General features: G+C 35.8%; 1 long non-coding RNA gene across 5 annotated transcripts in view; it reads left to right on the top strand.

Moving 5' to 3' along the window:
* LOC138842316 (uncharacterized) overlaps positions 1–26,368 on the top strand; it is a 128,474-nt gene that overhangs the window by 49,551 nt on the left and 52,555 nt on the right. For all 5 annotated transcript variants that reach the window (XR_011376702.1, XR_011376704.1, XR_011376703.1 and 2 more), the window contains exon 3: positions 18,850–18,979. This is a non-coding gene — a long non-coding RNA (uncharacterized lncRNA). The remainder of the gene's footprint in view (positions 1–18,849; positions 18,980–26,368) is intronic.

The following is a 26,368-nucleotide window of genomic DNA, read 5'->3' as shown; positions in this document are numbered from 1 at the left end:
TTTCATTTTAAGAAACCATCAGGGTAAACCATTTACGGCAATTTATTAATCATGGTTCTCTGTGACAAGATGATTAATGTATAACTGTTTCATCAAAATCATTGGTTTAACCTCTATACAGGCTGTATATCATAATCATAGCTAGCTGTTATGAAAGTATTTATTATTGGCTATAAGGGGTCTTTGGAAAGCGAATATAAAGGGATAAGTGCAATTACGTCATTGCTGTAAGAAAACAATAATTGAAAATGTATTTCACACTCTGAGTCTTCATTCCATTAAATTGGTTAATAAAAATAAATCAAAATATCTATCTTTTTTTTTTCAAAATATCTATCTTATCAATGTTCTCCATTTATGATTCTGTGTAAGTGATGCAAAGAGTCATAAGTAAGAACAAAGATAAGGAAATAAATTTTCCAGGTAAACATAAGTAAATTTGTATGAGAAGTTTTTGGTTGATTATGTATTTCCCTTATATACATTTTCAATCATCATGAACATAATTATATTAATTTCGATAGCTAAAGTTAAAAACTTCACAGACATTCCAGTCAAGATGATTCTGAGACTTCAAACGTTAATCAACTACTTGCAACTCCAAACAAACAGCAATGATAGAAATAAATGTTTAATTACATTTAAAAGGCATAGCTGTGTATGAGAGCAAGCTATACATCTCCAAGGACAATGTATTAACATGAAATACAATGAACATAAAAAGAACAGTGACTGACAGCTAACTCTGTGTGCTTACTGGACTCTTGGAAATGAACCCAGGAAAAGGTGGCCTGGAGTTTTTTTTCCTTCTGATTAAATAAAATGGAAAATAGGCCACACATGTCAGGGAACCAGAGCCAGACTGAAGATGGAATCAGTGGCTTCTGTCCTTCTAGCTCTCCAGGAAAAGGATGCTGAAAAGAGTCGAAATTGTTGCCCAGTCTAAAGTTTGAACTTCTACCTGAAGAACCCGAAGAAAGCAGAGAGAGTTGCACAAATAGATTTTAGCAAAGCTGGTAAATACACCAGATACATTTCAATTAGTATATGACTCTCAGGGGCTGAGAGTCACAATAAAAACTGTTTCAAAGATGAGGCCTCCAGGAGGCTAGGTAGGGGCTACAAAACTGCTAGATGAGGAGGGGATAACTACCACTCAAATGAGATAAAAATTAAAGTTTTAAAGTACAAGAAGAAAAATAAGTGTAATATATGCAATAAAAGGTAGTCCCAAATTGAACAACTAGGAAAATTTATTCTTGAAGCAATATGAATAATAGAACAATCTTAAAGGATTTAAAAAGGAATTATTTCTTTATACAATCCTGATGAGAATATAAAATGGTACCATTACCTTGAAAAACTGGCCGTTGATAAGCTTAAGGAAATTAAACATCCATACCCTTGTGACCTAAACATTCCATTTCTCCATATTTATCCAAGCTAGATAAAAATATATGTTTAAAAGACTAATATAAGAATGTTCACAGATGTATTTATAATAGTCCCAAACTGTAAACAACCCACAGAGGAGAATGTATAAGCACGTCGTGGTTAACTCATACTATACAATACTACTGTATCAGACATCCATGTTGTAAACTGCCCATGAGGGCCACGTGGCAAGGAACTGCACGTGGCTTTGGGTAGCTGAAAGTAGTCGTGGGCAATAGCTGGTAGGAAACTGGGGCCCTCATTCCTACAATCGCAAAGGAATTAATGCTGCCAGAACCAGTCAGCTTGGAAGATGTCACTATCTTGGTGAGAAGTGCACCCCTGGTCCACAACTTGGTATCAGCCTAGTAAGACACTGATTAGAGAATCCCATCCCACTGTGCTCTGTGCTCAGGTATCTGACCTGCGGAAACTGTGAGATAATAAATTTGTGCTGTTTTAAGCCACAAAGTTTGTGATAATTAGTTATACAGCAATATGAAATTAATATAGTGAGGAATCTTGTATGTGCTATTCCTTATTACACTGAAGGTTCTAGCCTGGGACTGCCCACTAAACTTCCTGTGATGATGGAAATGTTCTATTTCTATGTTGTACAGTATGGTAGCCAGTAGCCACATGTGGCTATGGAACAGTTGAAATATCTCTATAGCAATTGAGGAACTGAGTAGTTAATTTTATTTAAATTTAACTGACATATTTAAATAGCCATATATGGTTGGTGGCTAAATAGAGTGGACAGTTCTAGCCAATGCAATAAGTAAATAAAAAGTCTAAGTCATAATTCTTATTAAAAGTTACACATTTTCATAATGACTAGACTGCTTACATAGACAATTAAAAACAACAAATGCAAAATATTAGAACCCCTCAGGGAGTTTTATGGTTTGATATGTATAAGAAAGGAATACAAAAAAATCAACAGTGTTTCTATTCGCCTGTAAAAGTCAAATAGAAATTGAAATTTTAAAGTGATCCTGTTAAAAATAGCAACTAAAGTTATAATCTGTATATAAATGTAGCTAAATATAATAGAATTTTATGTAGGATATTATAAAAAATTTGTGATGACTATAAGTCAGAACTGAATAAACTGAGAGATATTTTTCATGAATGGGAAGACGATACCATTAAAGTGTCATATCTCCCAAAATCAGTCCATAAATTCAACATAATCCAATCAAATTCCCAGCAAGATTTTGGTAGATATTTACAAGTGGTGATGTCACCAATACTAATGATATTATAAAAATGGAAATAATTGCGGTGTTAGTGCAAGGATAATAAATACATCAGAAAGAAAATATCACCTACAGATATAAGACAACTTTCTGTATGATAGAGGTGACATTAAAAGTAAGTGGAGAAAATATTGACTGTTTAGTAAATGGATAATTGGATTATCCATGTTGAAAAGCAGAAAATTATATCCCTAACTCACACAACATACTATAAATTAATTTCTAAGTCCCACATTTTAGAAGTAAATTTGAAACAACAAATACAATAAACAAACAATAAAGAAGAGCACTATTACTTCAAGCCAAAGATGAATCTCTTAGACAAGACACACAAAGTACAAACCCTACAAGAACAGATTGATAAATTAGACATTACAGTTGAAACTTTCTGTATGGCCAAAGATACCGTAAACAAAGTCAATAAATCAATGACAGAGGATGAAGCAGAGTGAATGAAACTTGTACAGATATACCTTTATTACACTTCTCAGACACTGCATTTTTTACATATTGAAGGTTTGTGGCAACCCTGCACCAAGCAAGTCTATCAGTACCATTTTTCCAACAGCATTGGCTCACTTCGTGTCTCTGTCACATTTTGATAATTCTCACAATATTTTAAACTTTTAAATTACCATTTACTTGCTATGGTGATCTGTGATCAGCAGTCTTTGATGTTACTATTGTTAATTTGTTTTGGGGCACCAAGGACTGCCCCCATATAAGGCAATTAATTTAATTGATAAATGTTGTCTGTGTTCTGACTGCTCCACGAACTAGCCATAGCTCTGTTTCTCTCCCTCTCCTCGGCCTTCCCTATTCCCCAAGACACAAAAATATTGAAATTAGGACCATTAATAACCCTACAGCAGTCTCTAAGTGTTCATACGAAAGGAAGAGTCTCACATCTCTCACTTTAAATCAAAAGTTAGAAATGATTAAGCTTAGTGAGTAAGGCATATGGAAAGTGAAGATAGGCAGAAAGCTAGGCTTCTTGCCCCAAACAGCTACATTGTGAATGCAAAGGAAAAGTTCTTGAAAAAAATTAGAAGTACTACCCCAGGGAACACACGAATGATAAGAAAGCCAAACAGCCTTATTGCCAATAGGAAGAAAGTTTTAGTGGTCTGGATAGATCAAATCAGCCACAACATTCTGTTAAGCCAAAGCCTAACCCAGAGCAAGACTCTAACTCTCTTCCATTCTCTGAAAACTGAAAGAGGTGAGGAAGTTGCAGAAGAAAAGTTTGAATCTAGCAGAGGTTGATTCCTGAGATTTAAGGAAAAAAGTCATCTCCATCACATAAAAGTGCAAGGTGAAGCAGCAAGTGCCAATGTAGAAGCTGCTGCCTGCAGCAAGTTACACAGAAGATCTAGCTAAGATAATTCATGAAGGTGACTACACTAAACAATAGATATTCAAGGTAGATGAAGCAGGATTCTATTGGAAGGGGATGTCATCTAGGACTTTCATAGCTAGAGAGGAGAAATCAATGCCTGATTTCAAAGCTTCAAAGGACAGGCAGATTCTCTTGTCTTAGGAGCTAATGCAGCTGGTGACTTTAAGTTGAAGCCAATGCTTATTTAGCATTGCAAAAATCGTAGGTCCCTTAAGAATTATGCTAAGTCTACTCTGCCTGTGTTCTATAAATAGAACAACAAAGCCTGGATGACAACACATCTGTTTACAACATGGTTTACCGAATATGTTAAGCTCACTGTTGAGTTCTACTGCTTAGAAAAAAAATGATTCCTTTCAGTATATTACCACTCATTGACAATGCACCTGGTCACTCAAGAGTGCCAATGGAGATGTACAAGAAGACTCATGTTGTTCTAATGCCTGCTAACACAACATCTATTCTGCACCTCATGGATCAAACAGTCATTTTGACTTTCAAGTCATTATTTAAAAAATACATTTCGTAGTTCTACAACTGCCATAGATATTGATTCCTTTGATGGATCTGGGCAAAGTAAATTGAAAACTTTCTGAAAAATATCCACCATTCTAGATGCCGTTAAGAACATGGGAAGAGTTCAAAATATCAACATTAATAGGAGATTCGGAAGAAGTTGATTCCAACCCCCATAGATCACTTTGAGGGACTTAAGACTTCAGTGGAGGAAGTAACTGCAGATACGGTGGAAATAGGAAACAAACTAGAATTAGAAGTGGAGCCTGAAGATGTGACTAAATTGCTGCAATCTCATGATGGAACTACTGGACAAGGAGTTGCTTCTTATGGATGAGCAAAGAAAGTGGTTTCTTGAGAAGGAAACTACTCGTGGTGAAGATACTGTGAAGATTATTAAAATGACAACAAATATTTAGAATATTACATAAACTTAGCTGATAAAGCAGTGGCAGCATTTGGAAGGATTGACTCCAATTTTGAAAGAAGCTCTAGTGGGTAAAATGCTATCAAATAGCATTGTATGCTACAGAGAAATCATTCGTGAAAGGAAGAGTCAATTGGTGTGGCTGACTTCATTGTTATCTTATTTTAAGAAATTTCCATAGTGCCTCAGCCTTCAGCAACCACTAGCCTGATCAGTGAGCAGCCACCAACACTGAGGCAAGACCCTCCACCAGCAAAAATATTACAACTTCCTGAAGGCTCAGATGATGGTAAGCACTTTTTAGCAATAAATTATTTTTTGATTAAGGGATGTACATTGTGTTTTTAGACATTATGCTATTGAATACTTAACAGACTACAGTATAGTGTAAACAATTTTTATATGCCCTGGGAAATCAAAAAATTCATGTGATTCACTTTATTGTGGTGGTCTAGAACTGAACCTGCAACATTGCCAACATATGCCTGTATTACAAGTATCTACATAGGTAACCAAAGATACTGACTGTAAAAAAGCAAGCTGCAAAATGAAATATTTAGATAAATTTTAAATACCATAATCCATACTTTATGGAATCACACAGATTTAAGAAAAAGTATAAAAACATAGACTGTAAACATGAATCAAATTTAATGCCTGCCTTTGATCATGGGGAGAAATTAATGGGATAAAGAAGTTCAAAGGCATCTGTATTGTTTTATTTGTTTAAAAGAGAGGAGTGTAAACAAATATGACAAAACTATAGCATTCATTAAATCCGTATGCTTGCAACAAGTTGTAATATTAAAAATTCAGTGTGCTGTCTTCTCCTAACCATCTCTTCAGTAAATAACACATCTTTCCGCATTTCTTCCAATTATAATATTGATGGACTGCTTGGGGTGTCTAGTACTGTCTATTTTCATTGTTTTTCTCAATTTTCACATGTAAATCAGTTCTCACAGACTATGTCTGATCATTGTATTCCTTTCCCATGACCTACACTAGCCCGTCTTCAACTAATGCTGGAATATTTATGAGTCTTCAAGTAGTTTTTCTGCCTTCTGTTATTCCTATTACAACTCAGGCTACATCTGGTTCCAAGAACACTTTTCCTGAGGTAGCATTTATTCCTCTTTAGTCACTTAAATAAACTTATGGTACTTCCTTTTCCCTATGGTCTTGAATTTAAAGTCAGAAATTCAGTCTATATTTTTTAGAATTTGCAAATTTAAATGCTATATGTAATTCGCCTTTTATTTTCTAACAATTTCTCCCACATGGATTTCTCTCCCATTCTTTTCTGCCAAATCATGCTCATTACTCCTTGAAGTATTGGCCAATAAGAATTTTACTCTAATTTAGCCTACTTTGTGTTTATTCAATGAATATTCGTTAGTTACCTAATAAAGACTAGTGCTAGAGCCATAATATTCATAAGAAAGACATGATCCTTGCCCTTAATAAGAAACTTATATTGATATTTGTGCAGAAGTACTTGGTTCCTATGGGATGCTACTGTCTCTTGGGTATATGTCTTAGCTCCTGAATCAGAGTGTTAGTTACTTTGAGATTGTAAGCTGATTTTCTCTCCTTTCCTCTAATCTGCTATCCTGTCATCCACTTTAAAAAAATATATGTAAGTAGCAAATAATTGCTAATTCCCTTAACAAATCTAATCCCCCTCCTTGTGTGTGCCACATTCCACGTGTTATGCAGGGAAGTAAATCTACTGAATTGTGCCTTGTGTTCATCCTTAAACTTCCCCTGGGCATCTAGTCTACCTAGCACTTGTTAAAGTTGGGTGCTTGAAACAGGTTGTAATATTAAAAATTCAATATCCTGTCTCATCCGTGAGTCAATAACATCTTTCCTTGATTCCTCCAATTATAATATTGGTTGACTACTTGGAATTTCTGGTCTACTACTATTTAATTTACTCTTACTGCTTTTCTCCATTCTCACATGTAAATCATCTGACTCCAAAACACCTACTTCATGTGGTAGAATAGATCTTAGGTGGACTAGATGTAGCTAAAATTCTTGCTCTCAAGAAGATCTATCTTTTAGGCTTACATCCTAGAATGCCGTTATCATTAAAGTCAGTTCAATCTCTTGGAATTTGCCTCAACTTGCATCTTACATAGTTACCAAGCTCTCCTGTGTTGTACTTACACAAAATGCTAGCATTGCCTCAGGAAAAAATTGTCTTTGCTTCCTTGTTAAATTTGATTTATTATCTTCAGAGCCCATTTCACTTCACTACTGACTAATCATAAAAAATGAAAACAAAAACACATGCCCAGCAGGGCCTGAATGTTTTCAAACTCATTGTACAAAGTAGAGGACACAGACAGAGGGTGCAGCTCTGGGCGGCAGCTGCAGAGCCAGCATCTGGGTTCCACGATAATCACCTCTAGTGAATCACACCAGAGAAAGAGCAGAATCACGGCATGCAGTGAGCCTCAGACACCTCCACCTGTTTTTGAGACTGCACCGTGTTTATCAGGGTTGCAACTTGTGACATCTGGCAGTTTTTCTTATACTCTCTTTTCCTTGAGAGAAGAAAAAGAAAAAGAGAGACAATAAGAAATGTCATTACTGGCCAGCAGCTGGAAGATATTTGTGATTAAATTGCTGTATGTTTAAAGTCTTCAAATCATGTTTGTACGGCTGAAGGGCAGGAACTTGAAGGTGAAATGTTTACAAATAAATACATTTGTTCATTACTCCTGTGGTATATAAATGTGCCAGGTTGCTATCATTTTTTTAAGATTCTCACAGATAGCAGTTTTTTGAACACTTGCAACTACAAACATGCTTATACATCTCACAGTGTTCACAAATAGATGAAGGTAAATCTGAATGACATTCAAACAATGTGTGTATAAATTAGTAGGTGGATGAATAGTTGCCTATCTACTAACAAGTATAGTAAAATAAGTCAGCTTCTTGGTTACCTTCTGTGGTAGATAGTATTATTAGTCTCCAAATATTCACCACCCACTTACTTACACCTGCCCCCACTCATGGGAGAAGTATAATTCCATGCCCCAATGATGTTGGGCTTTGCCATGTGACTTGTCTTGGCCAATCGGATTTGAACAGATATAACAGATGCCTCATCTTATCAGAAGTCGTTAGAAGTATTGCAGGTTTCTGTCAATCACCTTGAACTTCTGCATTCTGCCATTACAGCAGTACATTGTAGTAGTGGCTGATTTTTCAGCCTGGGTCCTGGTCATGTGGAGCAAAGCCAAACACAGAAAGACCTAGTGGCAGCCCACCAATTCCAGCAAAACCCAGCCAAGTGAAGCCAACCCTCAGCATTTGTGTAACATATGTGAGAACTAAATAGTGTTGTCAGCCTTTGAGATTTTAGGATTGTCTCTTGATGGAGAAAAAGTTGCTTGATATAATTCTATAAAAGAAAAAATTCAGAAGGATCCAATGGATCAGTAGTTAGTATATATGAATCATTGAAAAACATAATGAATTGTTAAGTACATGGGTATTTTGAACCCTAATAAGGAGAGTATAAAACTCATATTTACAAGATGATTTTTATATTTTCTGTTCATTTTATATGAAAAGAAATATGATAGTTTATAACATGGTGCTCTTTCATGCCCATCAAGAATGATTTTATCTCACTAATGAAGGGCAAAAGTGATGAATATATGCTGCTTCTAGAGTAAAAGTCACCTTATGCTCCAGAAAATTAATGTATTACTGTGACAACTTTGTTCTGTATTAAAAATGTATCATCCTTGAATCAGAATCTCTTTGCCTTAGAGATTAGTATCTCACCCTTAATATTAATTTAACTCTGTAGAAATATGACTAGAAATTGAATAGTACAAAAAATAATGAGAAACAAATTAATACAGAAAAGATTAATAATTTATAACGAACAAATATTACATATGTTCAGCTCAATAAAGATGAGTGTGAAATCAAGAAAATTGTAGTCAAAGATAGTTCATTCTATAAAAATAAAAATATATGGGAGAACACTGATTAGAAGAGAAAATTTAAATCTCCAGATATTATTCATGTAGCTTATTGGAAGTCACAAAGTGTGAAGAAAATAAAGTGTGCAGTTCCGGTGGCCAGAAATGGCCATGGCACTTGTAGCTGACAGCTGTTGGTTTTGCCTGCTCGGCTCTCATTCTCACTGTTCATGTTAAAAAATTCTAACTTGGGGGTGGGGAGCATTCTCTTTTTTTCAGTTTCGGTAGCCCAGGTGCTATGATGTCTGTCCTCTTTTAGATTTGGGCAATGTGAGCCCAGGAAATCAGTCTCATGTCCCTGGCCACAAGGATTTCTTCAGGATTAGTATCTGATCCAAGAGAGAATAATCAGAGGAAAGAGGAAACTATCTCCAGCTATTGGAGTTGCAAGAGGGTGGGAAGGAGCCAGACTCAAGCTGCTGGCATAAACCTGGTCAGCAGAAGTGGACAGCCGGCCTGACAACTCCACCAATACAAGGCAAAACTAAGAGATGGAGAGGGCAAGACCAAGTTCTGATGATGTCATATGACCCTTCAGAATCCAGTTATGCCTGATCTTTGACCTTTGTTTTTGTTTCTCTTACAACTCCAATCCCTGAATGATGCAGAACTCCTGAGGGAGGTTGAGGCATTTGGAGATGAGTATCTTGCAAACAGGCTTTCTGCTAACGTCTATATTCGAGTAAAACCATTAAGAAAATGTTTCATAAATTGTTTAATTTTTGTGATGTCCCTTAATTTAAATGTCAACTTTGCAACTATGTTTTCTGCAGGGATTTCAGCAAATGGCAGGCTGAGGGGTGGGGGGTGGAGAAGCATACATATTAGGATTGTATTAGAAAAATCTTCTTTGGATATATTGATTCACCAGATAAATTATCTCTATTTTATATTTTAATTTTTAAAAAAAAGGTATCTTTTCAAATTAGAAATTCCAGTAAGAAGTTTTGCATCTTATTTCTATCTTTGACAAAAATAAACCTATAGAAAAATTGGAGGAATTTTACAACAGGTACGTATGCAACCAGTACATAGCTAGATTTACACATTAATATTTTCTTCAAAATTTTTTCTTTCTCTAAATACATGGACATATTTTTTTTCATTTCCTGAACCATTTGAAAGTAATTTATAGCCATTCTATAATTTCTCTAATGAATATATTGGCATGGATCTCTTAAGAATAAAAGCATTCTTTCATATAACCACTATATCAATGTCATATCTAAAAAATTAATGCTATTTTAAAGATACAATTTAATATGCTGTCCATATTCATGTCTTAATTGTTCTTAAAATTTTTAAGAATCTTTTTGGTAAAACTCCAGGATCCAATTGCAGTTGGCGAATTATATTTGTTCTTTTTTGATCTCTTTAGTTTCTTTCAATGTTGAACTGTCCCTCTATCTTTTAAATTTCTCATAATATTGAATTTTTTTGATAAATCCAGGCCTTTGATCTGTTAGAATGCATCACATTCTTGTTTTTTCTTATTGTTTCCACATGAATAGATTTAGATTAATAATTTTGGCAAGAATAGTACAGAGGTGTTATTATATGTTTCTTACTGTTTCACAATAATAAGAACATTGTATCAGGTTGTCCTATCATTGATGATACAAAGTTTGGCCACCAAACCATTCATTTGTAAAGAGCCATTTATTTGTGTTAATAATTAATAAGTAATCTCTTGTGTTATATCTTGAAGAGGTAGAAATATCCTTGTTTCCAACAACTTTTCACACAGTGGTTTCAGCATCCATTGATAATGCTTGTCTGACTTAATTTTTACATTAGAGGTTGAAGATGTTTATTTTTCTGTCATTCCTTCCACATTTATTAGTTGCTGTTCATCTGTGAATCCTTATCTCCATCCCTTCATCCTTTCCGTTTTCTTTATACCCACCTTCAAATTAACCATTTGCATTATTTACTGTTTATCCTTTCTCTATGTGTGTAATATATTACATATTACAATTATATATGCATATATAAGAGGATATACATGTATATATATTTTCTTATACAAAGGGTATCATACTATATAAACTCTTGATGTATCTGAGTTAATTCAAAGTTAATTTCAAAGTTAATTACCTTTTTATTATATGACTGAATAGTGCTCCATTGTGTGGCTGTTCTATATGAATATATCTTCTATGAATGGGTATTTAGTTGTTTTTTTTTTAACATCTTTATTGGAATATAATCGCTTTACAATGGTGTGTTAGTTTCTGCTGTATCACAAAGTGGATCAGCTATACGTACACATATATCCCCATATCCCCTCCCTCTTGCTTCTCCCTCCCAGCCTCCCTATCCCGGTATTTGGTTTTTATTTGAAATTTGCTAATTCAAATGATGGTGCAATGAATAACCTAGTGTATTCATTATTTTGTATTTGCGGATATATATATATACAAGGTAGAGCCTTAGAAGTAGGATTTCTGGATCAAAGTGCAAATGTACATGCAATTTTGTTAGATATTGGCACATTGTGTTCCACAGAATTTTCACCATCACACGCATAGCCTCCCTCATTATCAACGAATTTTCACCATCACACGCATAGCCTCCCTCATTATCAATATCACTCACGAGAGTGGTACATTTGTCACAACTGATGAACTTATATTTGACACATCATTATCACCCAAAGTTCATAGTTTATCTTAGGGTTTACTTTTGGTGTTGTACCTTCTATGGCTTTGGGCAAATGCATAATGACATATATCCATTATTGTAATTACATACAGAAAATTTTCATTGTCCCATAATGTCCTCTTTGCTCTGCCAATTAATCCCAACCTCCCCAACCCTCTACAAGTACTGACCTTTTCATCATCTCCTTAGTTTTGCATTTTCTAGAATGCCATATAGTTGGAATTATACAGTATGTAGCCTTTTTAGATTGGCTTCTTTCACTTAGTAATGTGCATTTAAAGCTCTTCCATGTATTTTCATAGTTCATTAGCACTTTTGTTTTTAGCATTAAATAATATCCCATTGTCTGAATGTACCACAGTTTATCCATCCAGTTACTGAAGGAAATCTTCGTTCTTTCCAAGTTTTGCTAATTATGAATAAAACTGCTGTAAACATCTGTATGCAGATTTTTGTGTAGGCATAAGTTTTCAGTTCATTTGGTTGAATACCAAGGAGTGCAATTATTGGATCATATGGTAAGAGTATGTCTAGATTTCTAAGAAACAACCAAACTGCCTTCCAGAATAGCTGTACCATTTTGAATTCTCACCAGCAATGAAGGAGAATTCCTGCTACTCCATCAAATCCTCACAAACGTTTGTAACACATTAGAAGCATAAAGAAGTCCTGATATGTAATCCTGGGAATAGGTATGGAAGCATAGATCATCCCAAGATCATCTCCTCCATTTGGAATGGAGAAGAAACTACAGTTAAGTGGATATTCATGTCTTGGTAATGGCTGACCAAAGAGCCTCTGAGCATACATTTATCATGATTAGCAGCAGCACTGGGCATTTAGTGCAGTGATCTATGCTTTATTGATCCCACTGTCATGACTTAGACACAAGTCAGTGGTTACCATGGCCCAGCAAGAAGTCCTGGGTTAGAGAATGTGTGATATTGCTTGTGAGAGAGCATCACCTGGGAACTCCCAGAACTATTGGGAGAATCCTGAGTGTTCGTATTCTGCAGAGTTGGTGCATATGGTGCAGAGGAATACTATTTTATAATTTTTAATTGGAGTCACTTTTTCTTAGAAGAAAAGAGGGAAAATGTTACATAGAAATATCCTTGAAATAACACTAATGTATTAAAAATTCTTGTACGAATAAAAACTTTAACTACTCTCAGTAATAAATTAGTTCCAACTTATCACAAAATACCTGGACACTTGGGACAGTGTCCTTAAAAGCCATTGTTCTAGAGAACTGATTCTCCATTGTTCATATTTGGCTCTCAGTGCTTCACAAAGTGCCTGTCATGTGAAGGGCTTAAATGTTTTAAGCACATACATTAGGACACTTTTAGATGTAAGTCATTGAAAAATCAACTCAAACTGACTGAAGTAAAAGGAGAAACTCATTGGTTTCCAGAACTGAAGAGTCTAGGAGTAGCACTAGCCTCAGACAAAACTCTATCTGGCTACTCAAATGATATCATCAGTTTTTTTTTCTCTCTCTCTCTCCCTATTTTATTTGTCCTTTCTCCATGTACTGGAACGATAGCCAGAGGGCTCTGATTTTCCCACATACTCATTACTTAATAATTCTCATCCTGTTCTATAACATATGTTACACCAACCAAAGATATTGTCCTGACACTTAAATGAACAATAGAATTTATTTGTGTTTTATCCTGGATTCATAAAGTAAGTGAAGAGCTTTTAAAAAGAAATTGTCTTCATTAATGATAGTTCTGCATAAAGAACCCAAAAACCTAAAGAAGGAATTAAAAAGGCATTAAGCTATGCATTAGGGAAATAGCAAAAGTATAAATTATTAAATACACTGTAGATTTTGTATTTTAAATAGCCAGATTTATGACATGGAGAGTTTGGGAGAAAATCATTAAAGTAATCTTTAATTCCTATAAAGAATTTTCAATCTATGTTTTAAATTTCAAGAAGGTCATAAGATATTTAATATTAGAGATTTAATCGAGGGACTCAAGTCATTTCTCAAACAATTTTAAAAGACTAGTGTTGAGAGAACAAGATTATTTTACCTCCTTTATTAATGCATTGTTTTCTTTATTCTTCATAAAGCATATTAAAAATGGGAGAGAAAAAAGGATTTGTAGTCATGTACTAAATTCAATACAGTAGTGTAATTGCAGATCAATCTTGTTCTCAATAATAACATATGGCCTTCTCTAACAGTATGAACTTTAGGCATTTATTAACATTCAAGTTTCAAATATAAATGACTGTCAACAGTTTGGTCTCAGTTGAGGGAATCCAATCTGCAAGATTTTATTTGTAAGATCTATCTTTACAACATTTATAGCATAACTTTTTTCCATAAAACTATTAACCTAAGTTTGTTGTATATTTTATTGTTCTTTCTCCAAGGCAAGATTTTATTCTAAATGGTATGTATACATATATCAATACATGAACAGCCATTAGTATACGTCAAGCAATTGTCAGAGTAAATGCTGTCAAAGAAAAATACATCACTTTCAACAGTACTTATGACTAAATCTATTTTTAATGATTAATCCAATCTTGTTTTTTATACTATCAATATTTTTTCTAATATTTATGTTCTCATACATGAAAATAACTTATCTAAACTTCTTTCTGTACTATTGATTGATTGATTACTTGCTTAACCCAGAGTCATGTTAAAAATTTTAATGGGAAGAAATATACTAAGTCCATCATTATAGGTATAAGTATGGTCTATATATTTCTGGAATTCATCAGTGACCACAGTTTTTAAAGTGTACTAACTTCATCCTTAACCACTGATAAACTTTCAGATGCTAGAATTTACATCCAGGAGCTCTTGTACCCTTCCTTCTCTGTTCAAGGTATAGACAATTTTGATTTTCCTAGAACTTCATTGCATGCATGAACTTCTATGCCCTCAAAGACACAACTTGGCTACTTTGCACTACAGTTGTAACTCACTCCCTCTCCCACATTCGGCACCCATCAATTCATGGATATAGATGAGAAAACTTTGTTTCATCTCACCTGACATACATTCTCTCTCCTTCTCTGCCCCTAGCCCTATGTTGCTGCTGCTTATACTTTACTTTCCAAGATTTCTGAAACTCCTTACATCATGGGGCAACCACGACTTGCTTAGTCTGTTCTCAAGTTTTGTCTACACATTCTTAGTTTTCCAATTACCAAAGGTAAAGGACCTTCATTCCTTTTACTAACAGTTACTATATTATTGCTCTCTTTCTTTAATACTTTGTTCAGCAAAAAGTAATTTTCTTCTCCTTGTTTCAATCAGTCTCCAAGGCTCTATTTTCAGTTCTCTGAGTCCTTCATCCACTCTATGGCCATTTTAAGTTTTGGCTTATGATGTACCGATGAGTCAAATGGCAGAATAACATTTGGTGTCAACTGCATATGTAAGAACTCATGGAATGAATAGGATTTTAACCATATAGCCATGCAGGATCCACAAAAGTGGGTCCTTCTTAGCACCTTCCTCAATTGGGACAGCTATACTTTCAAATCTGAACTTTTTGTCAGAATGTTGGTGGGAATATTTGAATATTAATAATATATTATACTTGAGGAGTTTGAGACTAAATTAACATGAATCATATATGATCATATTAGAAAGCTTAACACTATTTTACTGTTCCATTATGATGAGTTATTATATAACAGGAAACACGTAAGTCGGCCACAAAATTCCTGTACAACAAAGGCTTATATCTTCCTGATGCCATTTTGCCCTTCAGAATGATTCAGAAGTTTCAGAACTGTTTGGGCCAGGCCAGGCCCTGTTATCCATTTGAAAAATACCAAACACACTAAGAGTTTGGGTTGCAGTATATGGCCTTTTAAAAATTTAATTAGTTATGTAATTTCTCTTGAGAAAAAAAACTGGCTTCTTTCAAATAATTATAAAATATATGGAGGTAAGGAAGAAATTACCCTTAACTCAGAAACAGTGATAATAGTCCTGATAAAATTCACAAAGAAAGAGGCTTCTTGCCCTTGTGACTCCGGGAAGTTCCATGTTTTCCTTCTTAAATCACTTTCAAGACAAAACACATTTCCAGTTTGATTGAGCAGAATGTCAAATACTGATGTAACTATGAAGTTAAGTAGTGGGATTACTGTGCTTAAGGGGCAGTGCCCAAGTATTGTCCACTGTTGCTCATTCTTTATCCATGCAGTGAGCAGAGCTATGTAAGGTCTGCCATCAGCAAGAACCATGAATTGTAACTCTCTTATTTCACTTCTAGCCCACCCTCTTCCAGGGAGGTGGTTTTTCAGGAAATTTCTATGCATATTAGTCATCTATATTTCTCTTTCTCCCCACAAGTAAAGCAGAGCCTGATGGGTCCAAGATTTAAATCTGAGTAAATAGAAACACTTCCTTGAATATTATCCAGGAACAGCCCACACCCCCAACCTAGAAGTATGCACAGAAGTTTCCAAAATTGAGTAGCTTTTGAAAGTGGTACTTTGATTCCTATTCAGCAACTCTTCTTTGTAAACAGCTCCTTTAGATTTGCATTGAAGGTGGGGGCTGAAAGGGAGGTAGAGTGATGGTTAAAGGCAATTGGCACAGTAAGATTCAGGCATCACTTAGTTTTAAGCCACAAAGCCATCATTTACTGTCAAAAACATCACCTTTAATGGCTTACATATAGCAACTGGTGATGATGAATGTCAGTGTGAAGTACAAGTCAAGCATTTTGTGAGAAGAGGCACTAAAATACAAAGGAAGCAACAGAATCTGCTTCAGGTGCTCCAGAACCATGAAGAGAAAAATGAGATATGAAATAATTATGAAAAATGTGGTGACTAAGCCATCTTGAAACAATGATTTCCTAGTTTCATTGTTGTTAAATGTATTTTAACAAATGTAAACATATTGCCAAATGCTCCTAAAATGTGGTTAATTTTAATGATAATAAGTTAAGAGTATTAACTGAAGGTTATTTTAAACAGAAACAGGTTAAACAGCATGCCTCATAGGTACTTGTAGTTTTAGTCTAATCTCCTATGGCTTTTTTTTTTGTTATATTCTTTTTCATGTTCTTTTCCTTTATGGGTTATCACAGGATACTGAATACAGTTCCCTGTGCTCTACAGTAGGACCTTGTTGTTTATCCATCCTATATATAATAGTTTGCCTCTGCTAATCCCAAACTCCTAATCCTTCCCTCCCCCCACATCTTGGCAACCACATGTACAGTCTCCTATAATTTATTTATCTAAAAGTGAACTCTGAGAACTGAAATATCTTTCCATCAAGAAATCATGCTTGATTTGTATGTGGAATACTATACTTGCCAATGTAATAGAGTGGACTAATGTTTTATAGAAGGGTCTATGAGTTGACAAAAAGTCTGATACATGACCATTGTGAACATATTTTCACATTACATTTCTCTCTACCTGTTGAATGTCCATTTTCTATATAAAATAAGAATATTTTAGGTATATTGCATATTTGATGATTTAATGGACAAATTTAATATCACTTGTACCTCAGATCAGGTGCTGACACCAGAGAACACTTGGAGAGTTGATATTTGACAGATTCTTAAAGAGAAAGAAAATTGAAGAAAAACTAAATTGAAACAGCAATATGGAAGATAAACCCTAATCTCAAACTTCAAGAGTTTTAGGTTCAGATGTAATGAGTTTGCCAAAGCCAAAACAAAATCAATACAAACAGAACATTCAAGTGACAGTAGTTACTGATTTTAGCTTCTCTTGATCATATTTTGCATCATAATTTGCACCAGCTTAGTATGCTGGGTATAGGTATGCTGACATAACATATGCTCACCAGGTTGTGTGTATATATATATATAATATATATATATACACATATATTTATGTGTGTATATATATATATATATATATATATTTGTTTGAATCCTACAATAAACCTGTCAGTATAGAAATAAAAGGAACAGGAACTGGAAAATATCCAGCCTGGCAGACTGTCTTTCATCTGCAGGAATAATAAATGTCAATATAGAAACTGCTAATATTACTTGAGCACTTACTATACACTAGAAAATTATATCAATTCTCTCATTTCATTCTCATCTCAGCTCTATAATTTAGATACTTTCATCTCACATGGAGAACCTGAGGGTTTTGGTGATGTGATATTATATTGTCCCATCTGGGCCACACATATAGGGAGTGCTGAAGCTCCAAAGACTTTTTTCTTAGTCAGCATGGGTACCACCACCCACACAGACACCACTCATTCTGCATTGTCATCAAATGTCTTCCTGATAATCAGAATCCAATGCAGGCCTCAACTCTTATTGCCTCATTTTTTTTCAGAATTTCTGTTGACATCTAAAGGGAAGAACTGAGATTGTAAAGGTGAGGGAGAGCCTTTAAACTGAGAGGGTTTCGGACTTCCCTGGTGGTGCAGGGGTTAAGGATCCACCTGCCAATGCAGGGGACATGGGTTCGAGCCCTGGTCCAGGAAGATCCCACATGCTGTGGAGCAACTAAGTCCGTGCATCACAACTACTGAGTCTGCGCTCTAGAGGCTGCAAGCCACTACTACTGAGCTCATGTGCCACAACTACTGAAGCCTGCGTGCCTAGAGCTTGTGCTCTGCAACAAGAGAAGCCACCACAGTGAGAAGCTCGCGTACCACAACGAAGAGTAGCCCCCGCTCAACGCAACTAGAGAAAGCCCGCGTGCAGCAACGAAGACCCAATGCAGCCAAAAATAAATAAACAAACGAATAAATAAATTTATTTTTAAAAATTGAGAGTTTTTTTTTCTTTTTCTTCAGTATCTTGACACTGTAACTAGCCCAGTGATATTTAAAATGTCTCTTCTTATCTCCAGAGATACTTGAGTCCCAACAGTAGTAATTCTTTCAATACTAGGTTCATTAACATATGAAATATGTCTACGTGCCTCTGAATCTATTTATATTTCCTCTTAATAAACATATTAAAACACGCTGACTGAATCTCTGTTCAAATTAATTCGTAATTTGACCCTCTTCATTGACTAAAAAGCAGTTGAGGATTTTAGCGCCACATGCTCTATTATTTCTGGATTTCTCTCAAAATCCACAACAAAGGAATGAGTATTGATTGCCCTTCACTTCATCTCTTTCAGAACACAGCTTTATCACTTTACACAGGTGAAGATTTACCAGATGAGGACTTCACCAGCATTTAGCGTCAATAACTGTTTGCAGCCAATATGAGTTTCCAGTCCATCTAACTCCTTCGCAGAATGAGTCTTGGTAAATATTTTGATTAAATTATTAAGTTCTATGATTTTCTCAATGCATCTATCACCTAATTTTAATTTAGTTTATCTTCTTGGTTCTGAATTACTCTTTTTAAGAGGTGCTTTGGGAAACAAAGAAAGAGACCTTAGAACTATTTACTATCATTAAATTACACACTCATCTGTAAGGTTATCAATACAAAATGTTACATGTCTTTATAAATACATAAAGGAAAACAAATTTGTTCTAATTTTGAATATTTAAATTTCTTTGCTTTGAATTTAAATCCATGGTGACAAGTCATTGTAAACTTAGAAGATAGTTGGTGTTTGTTAGTTCTTTCTAAAAGCAAAGTGTGTCATTTATATTAAACCTCAAAGTGAATGTGATTCCAAGAAAACCTTGTAGGAGTAAATTTTAGTTATTTCCTAAAGAACAATAAAATCATCTCCATGCTTTGAGATATCTACAGTGTTCTTACACTATCTTCTTGTTTCGATTGCAAAAATAGGGGTTAATTTTGAGTTTATACATAGCTTAAATATATGGAGAAAAAGAAACCATCTTTTTTTTTTTTTTACCGCTATACGGGCCTCTCACTGTTGTGGCCTGTCCCGTTGCGGAGCACAGGCTCCGGACTCGCAGGCTCAGCGGCCATGGCTCACGGGCCCAGCCGCTCCGCGGCATGTGGGATCTTCCCGGACCGGGGCACGAACCTGTGTCCCCTGCATCAGCAGGCGGACTCTCAACCACTGTGCCACCAGGGAAGCCCAATAAACCATCTTTGTAAGACATTGTAATTTAAAGTTGTAGTGAGAATATGCTATAAGATGTGTGGGGATTTTTCATGAGAAACAAATTGAAGATACTACTACATACTTATTAGAATGGCTGCGGCTAAAAAAAAAATACTGGTAATACCAGTATACTGACGAGAATATGGAGCACTTTGTAAGTACATCATTTACTAAAGTAAAGCCCATTCTACCTGGAATATCTAGAGTGGTTACTGTTTTGCTGACTAAATGCTGCTCTCGTATAAGAATATATTATCTTCATTTTACAAATGTAGATTTGCAGACATTGAAAGTTTCAAAGTAGAGACAAAGATATGGTAGGACTGTGATGTCAGTACTCATAATCATTCTGTATCTCCAGAGTTTCTACTGCTTTCGGCAGAGGAGCTTTGCTTCCTGCAAACTAGAAGAGTGCCTGGGTCCTCAGCATTGCCCTTTGAGCACCACAATATAAGCACTGGGTGGGTTGTGCATAAAAGAAGGAAAGGTACTCATTTACCTCTGGGCAAATAGTAACAGAGTTACAAAAATAAATACAGGTGAGTTGTTTTAAGATGGAATATTGAATGGGGTCACAAATTATTTCTTGCCCAAAACAAAGATATCAATGAGGATAATTTAGAAAAGGAGACAACTACCAGGAATAATAACTACCTTTGATAATATCAGAGAGAGTTTGGGAATAAATGGTGGTTCAGGTGATTTTCTGGTAGTTAAGCAAACAGATTACAAGCTAAGCAACCAGCAATCTATGTAGAGCTGGGAATTACAATAGGCAATATGATAGAAAAGAGTTCAGCTGGAGGCACTGATGAAATGGACAATAGGGACATTTGCAAACTCAACACATACAACAGAGTGCTAGGGAAACCAAGGTGTGCCGAAGTAAATGCTCTACCAGGTCTCATTTACCACTTAATAATGAAATAAAATCCAAAAGTGACATTGTATGAATGGGTTTTGCAGATTGAGCTCAAATGAAATTTGAGTTTCTATATGCATTTTACATATTTAATGTGTTTTATTTTGTTTTTCTGCTAAATTAACATGTCAGTATCATATTGTGAGAAAAGTTTTTGTCCCTTACAAAGTTTTTCTCATGAATATAAAACCTGAAGGAATCCCTTTAAAAAATATGCTTGAAATGGTATAAAGATTTCTGGAGAAATATATATTTTCCACTATAATTTTGTGAAATCATATTATACTCTCTTAAACAAGAAACTTGAATTAAAAACATAAATTATTAAAACTCATTAGGTTTAGGACTTCCCTGGTAGTCCAGTGGTTAAGACTCCATGCTTCCACTGCAGGGAGCACAGGTTGAATCCCTGGACAGGGAACTAATATCCCACATGTCACGTGGCATGGCCAAAAAATAAAATAAAAATAGTAAAAAAAAAAACAAACTCATTAGGTTTACATTTTAGCAGCATTCATCAATAGTGATTTTTTTAACCTATGTACTTTATTCCTACATCTACTTCGATAAAGGTGAGTTTAATCCTATTTTATAAAAAGAAAAAGTTCTAAAGATGTTAGACTTTTAGTCAACTTGTACGAGGATAGTATGTCAATGTGAAAATTCTAAATTTTCCGTTTTTATATTGTACTTATTTTTCTCATAAGAACCTAAAATTAAGTTCACTTTTTCATATCCTCATTGGTTGTACATATTAGTAATAGAAATATTTTAAAATTTCTTTATACTCAATACTTATTAAAGACCTGTTTTTATTAAGTACTTGAATATGATGATTTGAGGAAATAAATGGAAATATACTAATAGCAATTTGAAATAGCGCTATTTTTGGCTCTTTGCTATCTGTGGATAGCAAATGCTTTATTTTGTTTTCACTTTAAAACAAATGTTAGAAAATTTAATCTAATACCTGCTTTCAAAATATGCTCACAGGCTGTTTTATATTTTTTAAATCATTTGTCTGCAGATCTAGTTATTTTGGGTAAAAAATATGCTATATAAGCAGCATGGTTTAGATGTGCTCACATTTGAGGCTATGAGAATACAAACTGTATGTGTTGATAGATTTATTCATAAATCTCTTTATTGGTGATAACTCTGATAATAGATAAAAATAACTGCAACAAAAAAATTGCATTCTTTTAAAAATGGATATTTGATTTTACAGAATACAGTACGTAGAATACAATGTGAATTGTACCTCCATCTCTGAGCTTAATGGTAAAATTAGAAATGCGTTAAAGAGAGTGAGAAACCTAAAAGTAAAATAATTCCATATATTTAAAAATTAAAAATCATCTTTATAAGAAATTCAGGAGTCAAAAAAATGAGACATACTTAAAACTAAACAGCAATGAAAATATGAGATATTAAAACTTCAGGATGAATCTAATCAGCAGTTTAGAGGAAAATTTACAACCTTAAATGCAGGTATTTAAAATGAAATTTTTTGAAAGATTGAAAATTATTGACATAATCATTCATATCTAAATTCAAGAAAGATAAACAGGAAAAAAGATATAAAGATAGAAGTAAACAATGAGGCAAAAAAGAATAAAATTTTAAAAGTAGCAAAGTTTTTTGAAAAAATGATCTAATTTTTGTCAAATTGAGCAAAAACAACAGAAACAAATAAGCTAAGAGAAAATGCGCAGATAACAATAACTTCTTTTAACATCTTTATTGGAGTATAATTGCTTTACAATGGTGTGTTAGTTTCCGCTGTGTAACAAAGTGAATCAACTATACGTATACATATATCCCCATATCCTCTCCCTCTTGCATCTCCCTCCCACCCTCTCTATCCCACCCCCTCTATCCCACCCCCCTAGGTAGACACAAAGCACCAAGCTGATCTCCCTGTGCTACATGGCTGCTTCCCACTAGCTATCTATTTTACATTTGGTAGTGTATATATGTCCATGCCACTCTCACTTCGTCCCAGCTTACCCTTCTCCCCCCCCACCCTGTGTCCTCAAGTCCATTCTCTGAGTCTGCGTCTTTATTCCTGTCCTGCCCCTAGGTTCTTCAGAACCATTTTTTTTTTTTTTTAGATTCCATATATATGTGTTAGCATACAGTATTTGTTTTACTCTTTCTAACTCACTATTATTCAGCCGTAAAAAGAAACAAAATTATTTGTAGTCAGGTAGATGGACCTAGAGACTGTCATACAGAGTGAAGTAAAACAATAACATCTTATATTTCACATGTATTAACTCATTTAATTTTCACACACCTAACAGATTAGAGAGTATTACTATTCTCAATTTACTGTTGCCCAGGGTCACAGATCTGACAAGGTCACACACAAGTCAGGAATTAACTTGGGGCAGTGTGTCTCTAGGGTCTTTTTGCTTAACAGCTATGTTGCACTTCATCACTATATAAAATGCTTTTGCTTCCAGAAACTTATATAAGACAATAGTATGAAGCAATTCATGCCAATGAATTTGAAAAATTGAACAAAATGGACTCGTAGCTAGTAATATATCTTTCATAATTCTGACTTTCATAAAGAGAGGTTTTTTGGTTTTGTCTTTTTTTTTGTGGTACGCGGGCCTCTCACTGTTGTGGCCTCTCCCGTTGCGGAGCACAAGCTCCGGACGCACAGGCTCAGCAGCCATGGCTCACGGGCCCAGCTGGGGCGCGCAGGCTCAGCAGCCATGGCTCACTGGCCCAGCCGCTCCGCGGCATGTGGGATCTTCCTGGACCGGGGCACGAACCCGTGTCTCCTGTATCGGTAGGCGGACTCTCAACCACTGCGCCACCAGGGAAGCCCAAAGAGAGGTTTTTCTAAACAATTCCGTTTTTTCCCTTTTCCCGTCCTTCCTTCGCTTTCTCTAGGCAAGTAGGGATGATTTGATAGATAAATAAATGGTACATTGTCAATTCAGTTCCTCCCGATTCCTCTGGGGAACTGGCCTGGTAAGAGAGCTCGTGCCCACCTCTTCTAAGCAGTGTGGGTCCCAGTAGGGGTCTGTCCTCTGGGCTCAGCAGGGCCAGCCTCAGTGGATACACTGACTTCTTTTCGCATTTCAATAATAGTAAATGTGTTGTTGTTTCCCTCCTCAACCTAATCTTCAAAATCAGCTTCATCAGTAGTAAAGGTGATAGTTGGCTTTCCGTCTGCCTTTATCTCTTGTTTTATCTTTTAATTTCATAAGAACATGAAGGAGTGGGATAGGAGAGAGGAATGTTATGTGTTGTTCTCCTCAAATATCAGTATTTGGTGCTTGGGAAGATAGAAGGAAGCAGAGTTTTGCAGCAGAAAGATAACCTGTAGAGATGAGATTTTGGCAGTCAGAACATGTGGCTTTTAAGCCAATGGGAACATTGTTCTATTATAAGCCTTTTGACCTTGGCAGTTTGCTGCAGCCTATGTTGTAGAGTGTAGCTGCTTTACCGTGTGTGGGTAGATTTAACATCAAACTTTAGGCTTATGGGATTTTCATCCTGGGTCACTGAAGCTTATGGCTGATGGTAAATTATGATAAGGAACTGGATATGTACTCCTCTTTTCTAGCCCCTTCCTTTTTTTTTTTTTTCTGTACGTGGGCCTCTCACTGTTGTGGCCTCTCCCGTTGCGGAGCACAGGCTCCGGACGCACAGGCTCAGCGGCCATGGCTCACGGGCCCAGCCGCTCCGCAGCATGTGGGATCTTCCCAGACTGGGGCACGAACCCGTGTCCCCTGCATCGGCAGGCAGACTCTCAACCACTGCACCACCAGGGAAGCCCTAAGCTGCATTTTTTTAAACTAAATTTTATCAATAAAATAAAGGTGATAATTTTATCTCCCATTTCTCCATTCATTTATTTGATGTATCAGTTCATTCAGAACTCATGTATAGAAGACAACTGATTTGTATTGGTCACTTCTATTGCAGGAAGGGGGACCCCTTCCAGGGCCCAGGAGTGGGCTCTTGTCTAACACTCAGAAATGAATTGTCTGAGGAGACACACATACCGTCAAAGCAAAAAACTGTATTGGGAAGGGGCCCCCAGGTGGAGAGCAGCAGGGCAAGGGAACACAGAACTGCTCTGCCACATGCCTCGCTGTCTCAGGATTTATGGTAATGAGCTTAGTTTCCGGGTTGTCTCTGGCCAATCATCTTGCTTGGCCCATATGTGGTCCCACTCAGGGTCCTCCCTTGTGGCGCACACATCTCTCAGCCAAGATGGATTCTAATGTGAGGGTTTCCTGGGGGGTTGGGAGGATGTATTGTCTCCTCCCTCCTCCTTTTGGCCCCTCCTGAATTCTCCTGGTTAGTTTTCAGAGGCAACACCGTGTTCCTTATTGGGACTTCCTGCTGTGAGACAACTCATGCAAGTGGTTATCATCCTGTCTGGCCAACGGGCAGCTTCAGTTCCCTATCACTTTGAACTCCAAAATCTGGTGTATAAGCTGAACTCTTGAGATAAGGCCAAGGAGTAAAATTGGAAGTTAATAAAAGTATATGCTAACCGAAGCTTCTGGCAAGGGAGGAAACTTTAGACTTTGGTGATACCTTTATAAAGGTAGGACATGTGGAATTTCCTTCCTGGTGAGACTCTTCAGTATATGGCAATTTTTTTCCCACTTGGATTTGTATACCTGTAGCCCTCAGCAAAGGCACCAGCCTCAGCAATACAGGCTGTTTGGCTACGCCCAGGCCTCAGGGCATAGGTAGCTACAGCTTGACATTGGGGCACAGCTTCTCCCAAGCAGAAAGAGCTGTAATGAGCACTACAGTGTAAAAGAAAGCTCATCTTTTGGACTTAGTAAAAGCTTGCTTTGAGCCAAAGGAATCTGTGATAAAAATTATTTTCTGTTTTACTATGTGACTTATTCAAGTCTGCAAGGAATTTATTAGTGTCAGATGTCAGCAGGCACTATAGATTAGCTGTCCTAAGTCCTTTCCCTATTCTGTTTTTTTCTGACCTGTCTTTATGGACTGATTCCTGTATTTTGTCCACGGTCTCTAGTGTCACTTGCCACCAAAAGTCATCAGATTAGTTTTGGATGTGTTAAGCTATAAAACTCTAAGCATTTCAGAAATCCAACCTACAGCTTTCCTCATAAAAAAGGATTTTATTAATATACAAATGAAAAAGAAGAATGGGGCTCCTTATAGTGAAGAAAGTATAACTTAATGACACAATTAAATTATCACAAACCCTAAGGTAGAAGAAACAATGAACAAGACTTGTGCATGTAATGGTCTGCCTTCTAGAATCAAGTTTACCCAGGAAATCAAGGAGAAACTGGAATGGTTACCACTGAAACAGGAGCAGTGGAAGAATGCAAATAAGGTAAACTGATTAAATTGGAGAAAGATAGACTTCTTTAGATAAATGTCTGATGAGATAAAGTTGGGATAATAAAATCTCTAAGGACAATATAGACTGACATAAAAAGGAAACTTATACCTACCAGTTTTAATTTCTCTAGATGAATTTTCAGTATAGTGGCAATTGGTTGTTTTTAGTTTGGAAGTTGTGCTTTGTACCCAGTGAAATCTGAAGAAGAAAGAGGTGTAATCTCAGAAAGTGAATTGGGATGACTCTTTTAGGAGACTATCATAGTCTCTAATAGGAGTGATGTAGAAACTATCACTTAAAAAATTAGGACAGATAAATGA

The sequence above is a fragment of the Globicephala melas genome, chromosome 14, assembly GCF_963455315.2.
Source record: "Globicephala melas chromosome 14, mGloMel1.2, whole genome shotgun sequence".
NCBI lineage: Eukaryota > Metazoa > Chordata > Mammalia > Artiodactyla > Delphinidae > Globicephala > Globicephala melas.
The sequence above is the reverse complement of the archived record's forward strand: the minus strand, read 5'-3'. Positions and strand labels throughout refer to the sequence as shown.